Genomic DNA, 9,145 nt, shown 5'->3' on the forward strand with positions numbered 1-9,145 from the left:
TAGTCACTTTAAAAAATACTAGTTTTTATTATCATATAGATAAAAATTAATCAGATATTTAAAATAATTTAGTAGTGTATTGGCAGAAGCTTTACAAAGCCAATATATTTCTCACATAAATTTTTCATAGAAATACAAGTAATAATTATATTTAAGGATTATATAAATGTGGTCTATCATAAAATACAAAAATTAGAAAATTTAAAAATGGGATTAAAAGCATTTGATAAAATGCAACATATATTTTTTAAAATCCTTGGAAATTGAAAAAATAAACATTAAAATATATCAATATTAATTCAATTAAAATATGAAATGCTAAGGTGATTATGTTAAAACATGAAATGAAAGAGAATGGTCATAGATATATAATGATCATAAAATATACATGATATGGAAATCCATTGGAATGCCCATAGAAGTAATACATTTCCAATTGCATGATTTGACAAAAATAAGCCAAAATACAGAGCTTTATGACGTAGTTAAAATGAAGAGAACTCTTTTAAAAGTATATTTATCACTAAATAACCAAAATAGAACACTTCAGAAACAGCCAAAGAAAAAATGTATTTGATAGAGGTGATTGATAATACCAAAACTTACCAAGGATTATAATATATCAATTTAATAATGAGTAAGAGACATTATTTCTGAGAGGAAATTCTGAAAATGGTAGAAACAATATGTTTACAAATTGTCATGGTTAGATTTTTTTTTTTTTTTTTTTTTTTGAGACGGAGTCTTGCTCTGTCTCCAGGCTGGAGTGCAGTGGCACCATCTCAGCTCACTGCAACCTACGCCTCCCGGGTTCAAGCTATTCCCCTGCCTCAGCCACCCGAGTAGCTGGGATTACAGGCACACACCACCATGCCCGGCTAATTTTTTGTATTTTAGTAGAGACGGGGTTTCACCATGTTGGCCAAGATGGTCTCAATCTCCTGAGCTTGTGATCTGCTCACCTCGGCCTCCCAAAGTGCTAGGATTACAGGCGAGAACCACTGAGCCCAGCCATAGTTAGAAATTTTAAGCTAAATCCCAGTTGTAGCTTTTGAAGCTTAAATGCATACATATTAAACTCATACATACCATGTAAAAAATAGTAATCAAGAAACATATTTGAAAAAAAAGGTTTTTACCAGTTGCAACTAAAATAATTAAAACATTATTACACCAAATAGGGATGTGTAGTCTCAACAGTAAATCAGAATAGATAAGATAACCTGAAATAAATGTAAAATTGGTTATTTATAAAACAAACAAACAAAAATTAGAAACAAAAAAGCTCTTAAACCTGGCGAAATTATTTTTCACTTTTTGGCCTAACAGTGAATATAAGGTATTCTTTATAAAATGTTTAGATATTTTATATTTGGTATCTATATAAGATATGTAATATATAATAATATATTATCATTAATAGTATTAATAATAATATTAATTATAGATAATATATGGAATATATAAGATATTCTTTATAAAATGTTCAGACATTTGGCATTGCCATGGTTCTGAATTTGCTGATGTGCCAAAACAAATATAGTTACTTTGGCTGTTACATAAATTAAGAAATGATATTTTTATTTTTATATGTATGCTGTTTGTCCAAATTTTTATCAAATCTTTTTTGATAATGTCGTCTTATGTTTAAATTATAATAACTTCTCTTTGGCAATAGAGATAAATTTAACATTCTAAAATTAAAACACTTGTTCAATTTATTATCAAAATGGGTAATTCTTTACAAAGTAGGATGGAAGATTTTTTTAAGATGGGCTTACCTGTTTCTTCAATGGAATATGACTGAAGACAAATTCCCAAGTTTATAAAATTAGAGTGCACTTCATATAAAAAAGGAAATGACTCCAAAATTTTAATCTTGTAGTAAATCAACATTAAATATTGAATTTTGCAACACATACTTACAACCAAGTTGCAATGGACTGAATGTACCCCCATCTCCCCAAATTCATATGTTGAAACCCTAATCCCAGTATGATAGTATTTGGAGGTGAGGTTCTTAGGAAGTGATCAAGTCATGAGAGTGGAGTATTCGTGAATGGAATTAATGCCCTTATGAAAGGAAACCAGAGAGTAAACTGGCTCTTTCTGCCATTTGAGGACACAGGAAGAAGTTTTATAAACCAGAACTGGGTCCTCACCAAGAACCTTGACACTGCTGACACTCTAACTTCCAATGTCCAGAAATATGAGAAAAAAAAGTTTGTTGTTTAAGCCACCCAGATTCTAGTATGTTATTATAATAGCCTGAGCTTACTAAGACAAAGTGGAAGACTAATATAGAAGGGACATTTTTCAAAGCTTGAAATATTACTCATTTCTTTGTCTTCTTGGTAATTATTTTCTAATTAGTTTTTATGGACTTTGCTTTTATTATAATAGAGCAGTTTTCCCTTAAGGCCTATATGAATTATATATGACTTAAATATAGAAGTATATAAACACAAGCAAAATTTTGGAAGAGCAAAATTGTAGGAATAAAAATTAAGTATTGGAGACTGAAATTTTTTTCTTCTTTCGGTTTATAGTTCAATAGGTAATCCTGGAGAGGCTACTTTAACAATAGGTAGACACTATATTTTTAAAATAACCTTTAATGATAATTGTAAAAAATTTTTGAAAATCTTAATATCCCAAATAATGCATATTTAAGCTCTTTTTGCCCCCGAGCTTCATTAGCAAAACTGTACTCCAAAAATAGAGAAAAGTTAAAAATTTGGACATATGCTGAGTTCATAACCTAGGTCACATGAAAGAGCAGGACTAGGATAGAAGGCCTGGCAAAAATTATATTAGAAGAATTTTTAGGTTTGTCCCTGGGCTTAGAAATGAGCCTAAACTTGTTGTTGCTTTTATTTATTTATTTTTTGTTTATTTATGTATTTATTACATATTGCTACATTTGTTTGAGAGACTGAATCAAAATGCAAATTTGTCCCTAAGAAGCAGTGGCTTAAAATAATACAAATCACAATTCTCTTTTATGCTGCTTTGCACAGTATTAACTTTTATGCAATTCAGTTCAAAAGTCAGAAACTTATGTGAGTTCTGTTGCTTCTTAATGACATTTGCTATTATTACCTTTCTGATTTTTCTATATACTCAATATCATACTTCAATAACAACTTATGCTAGTTTCAAGGTAAAAAATACTATATATGATCCTCAAACTATTAAATATGCATTATCAATTTTAAATACTTCTTCTTTGAAGATATTAAGGCTCAAAAAAATTAAAGAAGTTTCCAAATGGAACACTTACGATAAACGTGTGTTTCTACCGCAATGTATATCTGCCTTCTGTTATATATAATTTTCTTCTTCAAAATGCTGCTGTGTACATTATTTAACTAGAAATATTTTAGCAATGGTTACTTAATCTACCTGCTTAGGTATAGCTCCTTTAAAAAGTCAGTATTTTTAAAATTTGAGACTTTATAAAACCACTATTTTTCACTGAGGATTATGACAAACTTGAAATACAGCATATACAGTTAAACAGCTTGACACTAACAGCTTACATAATCAGATATAATAACAATGTAATAAAAAACAGTCTTCACATGTTTTATAAATTAAGTGTAGTTTGGAAAATTTCTGCTACATTCCTTGCTGCCCATTATTTGTTTACTCTGTTTTGTATCTCTCCTGGTTTCTCCACTAGTCTTGCATCAAAGTCAATTATTTTCAATGTTACAGTTTTCCTTTTATCCCTATTGAGAGTTTATAGGCCAGGACTTTTACAAATGTTTTTTTCGTAAGTTTTGCTATGTATTTTGTTATTTCTATTACCTCATATATACAAATGCAAGAGGTCTGTTTCTTCTTTACTGAAGTATCTTCACATTTGCTGCTTATTTCAGAGCTTTTCTGATGGAAGAAATTTGCTTCCCATGCTTTTGTAAGAAACATATTGACTGCTATATAGAACTGCTTATTTTTTTTATTCTACAGGTAATTCTTATTTCTTAAGAAATGCCACTTTCAGCAGGAGCAGCAAAGTGAAAAATTATCCCTTTGCTACCTCTCAGTAATATTGTTTAAGTTTATTTTGTCAATTTATCTTTGATTTCCCCTTCTTGTATTTCACCGGCCTGAAATACACCCAGAAATGTCCTTTCCACCCATACAAATTCTTCTCTGCCATAGAATTACAACTCAGATACGTCAATTTTTGGAACAAGCAGTTCCTCAGCCCTTGAACTTGAATAGAGCTCTTCATCTTATAAATGCCAGAGGAATTACTTTCAGACTAATTCATGTGGAACTGATTCTTGGGAAATGTCTTTTGTTCACATTTTGCTATTGTTTTGATATAATTTATCTCCCGGACTGTTCTTTAATTTTGTATATTTGTCTTGTTTCTATAGGGGGATGATGTTTTCTTTTCTGTCTGAGCAGAAAAGATTCAGTTCTGTAGTCTTTGGAATCAAACAGCACTTTGCCTTTTAAAATCATTTGTCTTATAATATTTATGGACTATGTTTTGGGTACCTGAAATGTGACTCAAGGAAAAGGACTTTTTTTTTTTTTGAGACAGATTCTCACTCTGTCGCTCTGGAGTGCAGCGGCGCAATCTTGGCTCACTGCAACCTCCACCTCTTGAGTTCAAACAATTCTCCTGTCTCAGCTTCCCGAGTAGCTGGGATTAGAGGTACACACCACCATGCCTGGCTAATTTTCTTTTCTTTTCTTTCTTTTTTTTTTTTTTTTTTGAGATAGAGTCTTGCTCTGTCGCCCAGGCTGGAGTGCAGTGGCGTGATCTCAGCTCACTACAAGCTCCACCTCTTGGGTTTACGCCATTCTCCTGCCTCAGCCTCCCAAGTAGCTGGGACTACAGGCACCCAGCTAATTTTTTGTATTTTTAGTAGAGATGGGGATTCACCATGTTAGCCAGGATGGTCTCGATCTCCTGACCTCGTGATCCGCCTGCCTTGGCCTCCCAAAGAGCTGGGATTACAGGTGTGAGCCACCACGCCCATCCCTAATTTTTGTATTTTTAGTAGAGATGGGGTTTCACCATATTGGTCAGGATGGTCTCAAACTCCTGACCTCAGATGATCCACCTACCTCGGCCTCCCAAAGTGCTGGGATTATAGGCGTGAGCCACCGCGCCCTGCCGCATCAGGACTTTTTGCATGTGTTCTCTGAAATAATCACAATTAAAATTACATGATCAACAGTATATTCATGTTTTCTATCTAGCTTCCCAAATTTTGTAAGCCAAACATGGGGGTAGTATCTTTCATTTATCACTGTAATGTCAGTGCCTAGACTGTACATGATGCGTAACTACCAATATCTGTTGCATGTACAAAGGTAATAATACTGGAAGCTTAATAAACATTTCCTGAGGGTGAAAAATGGGAAAAACTACATATAGAGAAAAAGAGAAAAAGTAACAAGTTAAATATATTTTTGAAGTTCATATTCTTAATGGGGAAATTTAGTCTTCATCTGGGAGAAAAATATTTTCTAAATATTACATAATCTAACAACTATTAAAATATCTTGGTAACATATTAGAGATGGGTAGAGCTAAAAGCAACTCATCTGGATGGAAAGAAAATACACTAGTCCAAAAAAGATATGCTGTAGGTTTTGCTGAAAGTATATATATATGTATTGTAAACAGAAAATTAAAATCAATGTAAGTTAGTAAAAAAATAAAAATTGGGTATTATTTTGCTTAAAATTTGAGTACTATTTTCTTGTGATAGTTTGCATAAGGCTTTCTTTTAGTTTTTGCAGACATAGAACACCTTCAGGTAGTTTAGATTAGTTTTCTAATCTACTAAAATTTTTCAATGCTGAAAAGAAAATCCCCACATTTTAATTTAGCAATGTATTTTGTGACAAACTCAACTTTTTGTTATATTTATAGAAGAGGTAAATAAATTGAACTATGAGCTAAAAATCTTAAATTATTATTCAGTTATAAGTTGGCTTTAATTGGTTGATTGCTTTCATACTTGTATTTAGTAGAAGACACTGTTGTTGTATTTTGAATGCAAGCATTGTTGATGATATAAAAGGCCACATTGCTTTTTACCATATTTTGCAATATTATCTTTGTGTTATTCAAAATAATACATGAAAGGCGAAGCTAAATGAATTCAGGAATTAAAATATATGACTAAATGGGTTTTGTACTTATAATTTGTACCCCATCTTTATAAAAATTGTGATAAATACTGAAATATATACAATTAAAGGAGAAACAGTCACTCTTCAGGAAAATGTAATAAAGTATCTTTACATTTCTGAAAAGTATAATATGAAAGGTGAAGCTTCATGTTCAAGCCTCAGGCTAACTTCCTTTGAGTTTGAGAAGGGTCAAAGTGTACAAGAGGATGAAAAGAAAGGGCACTCCAACTGGGAGAGGAAAGCATGAACAGCAGCGGTAACACAAGGAACAGTCAGGATTAGCTAGTGTCTGCGATGTGAGCACTGATGAACATGCGACCAGAAATGTTTAAAATATCATAACTATTTGCTTGGTGAGATTTATATTACTGTGGCTCTATGATACTTTGTTATTTGCCTCATTTAAATGCAAAAAAGTCAAAATATCTCTTTTTGCTTGAGAAAGAAGAAAACCCACTCCATATAATATATAAATATTGGCCATGCACGATGGCTCACACCTGTAATCCCAGCACTTTGGGAGGCTGAGGTGGGCGGATCACTTGAGGTCAGGAGTTCAAGACCAGCCTGGGCAACATGGCCAAACCCCGTCTCTACTAAAAATACAAAAATTAGCCAGGTGTAGTTGTGCAAACCTGTAGTCCTAGCTACTTGGGAGGCTGAGGCATGAGAATTGTTTGAGTCCAGGAGGCAGAGGTTGCAGTGAGCCAAGCTTGCGCCACTGGACTCTAGCCTGAATGATAGAGCAAGACTTTGTCTCAAAAAATGTTTTTTATATATTTATATATATATAAAAAGTATAACATGTTATATATAAATAATATATAATATAGAAATATATAACATGCATATATAAATAATATATATAATGTTATATATGTTATATATAACATGCATATATATAATAAAATATATAACATGTTATATATGTTATATATACTTATATATAAAACATGTTTTTATATGTATATATTATTTGTTCCTCATCTGGGGTCAGTGAGCAAGAGTGGGTACTGGCGGGGATACTCAAAGCAGACAGCTGGAGCCAGTCCTTGTGTCTGGGACTCACACTGGCACTTCTGAATCCTCAGAATCCGCTGGCTTTTGAGCTCTCATTTTTGGTGGTGGGGGTGGGATTCCTGGTTTGCAGGTCCAAAGGATCGTGCTCCTTCCCTGATACATGTCCCACACAGCCATGTTCTGCCCTGAGATGCAGCATTTGATAACTTACCTCCTTACCACATACCACTTCCACCCACGTCCGAGTCAACTTTGTTCTTAACCTCCTTGAGACTCCGTCTGCCTCGAGAACAGATCTTTTTTTTTCCCAGTTCATTGAGTTTGGAGTTTTGGATACCATGCAGAAAGTTTACCTTTAAGACTGAGCACCATTTTGATACCCTTCCTCCCCAAAACGTTCATGCTCACGAGTTTGTGGGAAAAGTGAAAGCCAGTACCCACAGGAAACTATGGCTGAACACAGGCTCACATCACGACTGCTTCTGTGGCTGTTGACCAGCCATCCATCTTTGCGGTGGTAGCACAAGACAGTTTAATGACAGCAGTGAGACTTGCTCGTCAGCATGTGTTCAAGGTTCTTGCAGAATCACATCCCACCCACTATGGCTTCTTGTGGAGGTGGTTTGATGAAATCTTTACTGTGCTACGTCTTCTGCTCCAGCAGTATTATCTGTCTAGAACCAGTGCCTCATTTTCTGAAAACTTTTGTGGCTTGAAGAGAATAGTAATGGGGGACACTCACAAGTGTCACAGATTGGCTAGTGCTGGTCTCCTAAAGGAGCAGCTTTGGAAATCAATTATGTCCCTGGTTCTTCTTTTCTATCTGAAAGTGAAGCTGGAGAAGCTGGTTTCTAGCTGAGAGAAGAGGATGAATATTCTATTCATCCCCCTTCTTCCAACTGGAAATGATTTTACAGACCCTTCCTGGCAGCCTACCCATTTGTTAACATGGCCTAGGAAGGATGGTTTCTTGTACAACTTCGATACATCCTAGGAAAATCTCAGCATCACTCACCACTGCTGAAGCTGGCTGGAGTTCAGCTAGGTCAACTGACAGTTGAGGATATACAAGCTCTGGAGCATAGACCAGCTGAAGCCAGCATGATACAGCAACCAGCCAGAAGTGTTAGTGAGAAGATTAAGTCAGCTCTGAAGAAAGCTGTGAGGGATGTTGCCTTTTCCCTGTCTACTGGCCTTTCTGTCAGTGCATTCTTCTTCCAGTTCCTTGACTGGTGGTGCTCATCTGAAAACCAAGAAACCATCAAGTCATTGACTGCCCCGCCTACTCCACCACCACCTGTCCACCTAGACTATAACTCTGATTGTCCCCTCTTACCCAAAATGCAGACTGTGTGCCCCTTGTGTTGTAAAACCCAGGTGAATGATACTGTTCTTGCCACTTTTAGCTATGTGTTTCATTACGGCTGTGTGTTTCATTATATGAGTCACCAAGCTTGTCCCATTACAGGTTATCCAACAGAAGTACATCTGATTAAATTCTACTCCCCTGAGAACTGAAAAACAAAATTACATAAAATACTTTACGAAGGAACAAAATAATTACTGGATTTCAGATTTCGAATGAAATATTTCTGGTCAAATTATTGTATTAGTACAAGATAATCACAGTTGTTTGCCTTTTAGTGACTGGAATACAGGGAATTGGTTCGACTTTTGTTTGAAAGCAGAAAGCAAGATAGATGATTGAAACAGTAAGCAGCCACCATCCACTGAGCAGCAACAGAAATGAGAAAGTGAGGTCACCAAATATTAGTGTTTGGAGAAAGGGTCCCATTGTCCTATGTCCTGGATTCAGCCCACTGAAGAGGCAGAGCTGGCTCACACTGTGGTCTCTCTGATGAAGTTCAACGTATCTGATAATTGAATTGCAAAACACAGTGAAGAAACACCAAACAAACCTGGAAGCTAGGGAAATGCTGACAGACCTAAAACCAAG

General features: G+C 34.7%; 1 pseudogene; it reads left to right on the forward strand.

Annotated features, from left to right (window-relative positions):
* The first annotated feature begins 2,076 nt into the window (after positions 1 to 2,076).
* LOC100610533 (peroxisome assembly protein 12-like) lies at positions 2,077 to 8,706 on the forward strand (annotated as a pseudogene).
* Positions 8,707 to 9,145: the final 439 nt, after the last annotated feature.

This window comes from Pan troglodytes, chromosome 14 (assembly GCF_028858775.2).
Source record: "Pan troglodytes isolate AG18354 chromosome 14, NHGRI_mPanTro3-v2.0_pri, whole genome shotgun sequence".
Lineage (NCBI taxonomy): Eukaryota > Metazoa > Chordata > Mammalia > Primates > Hominidae > Pan > Pan troglodytes.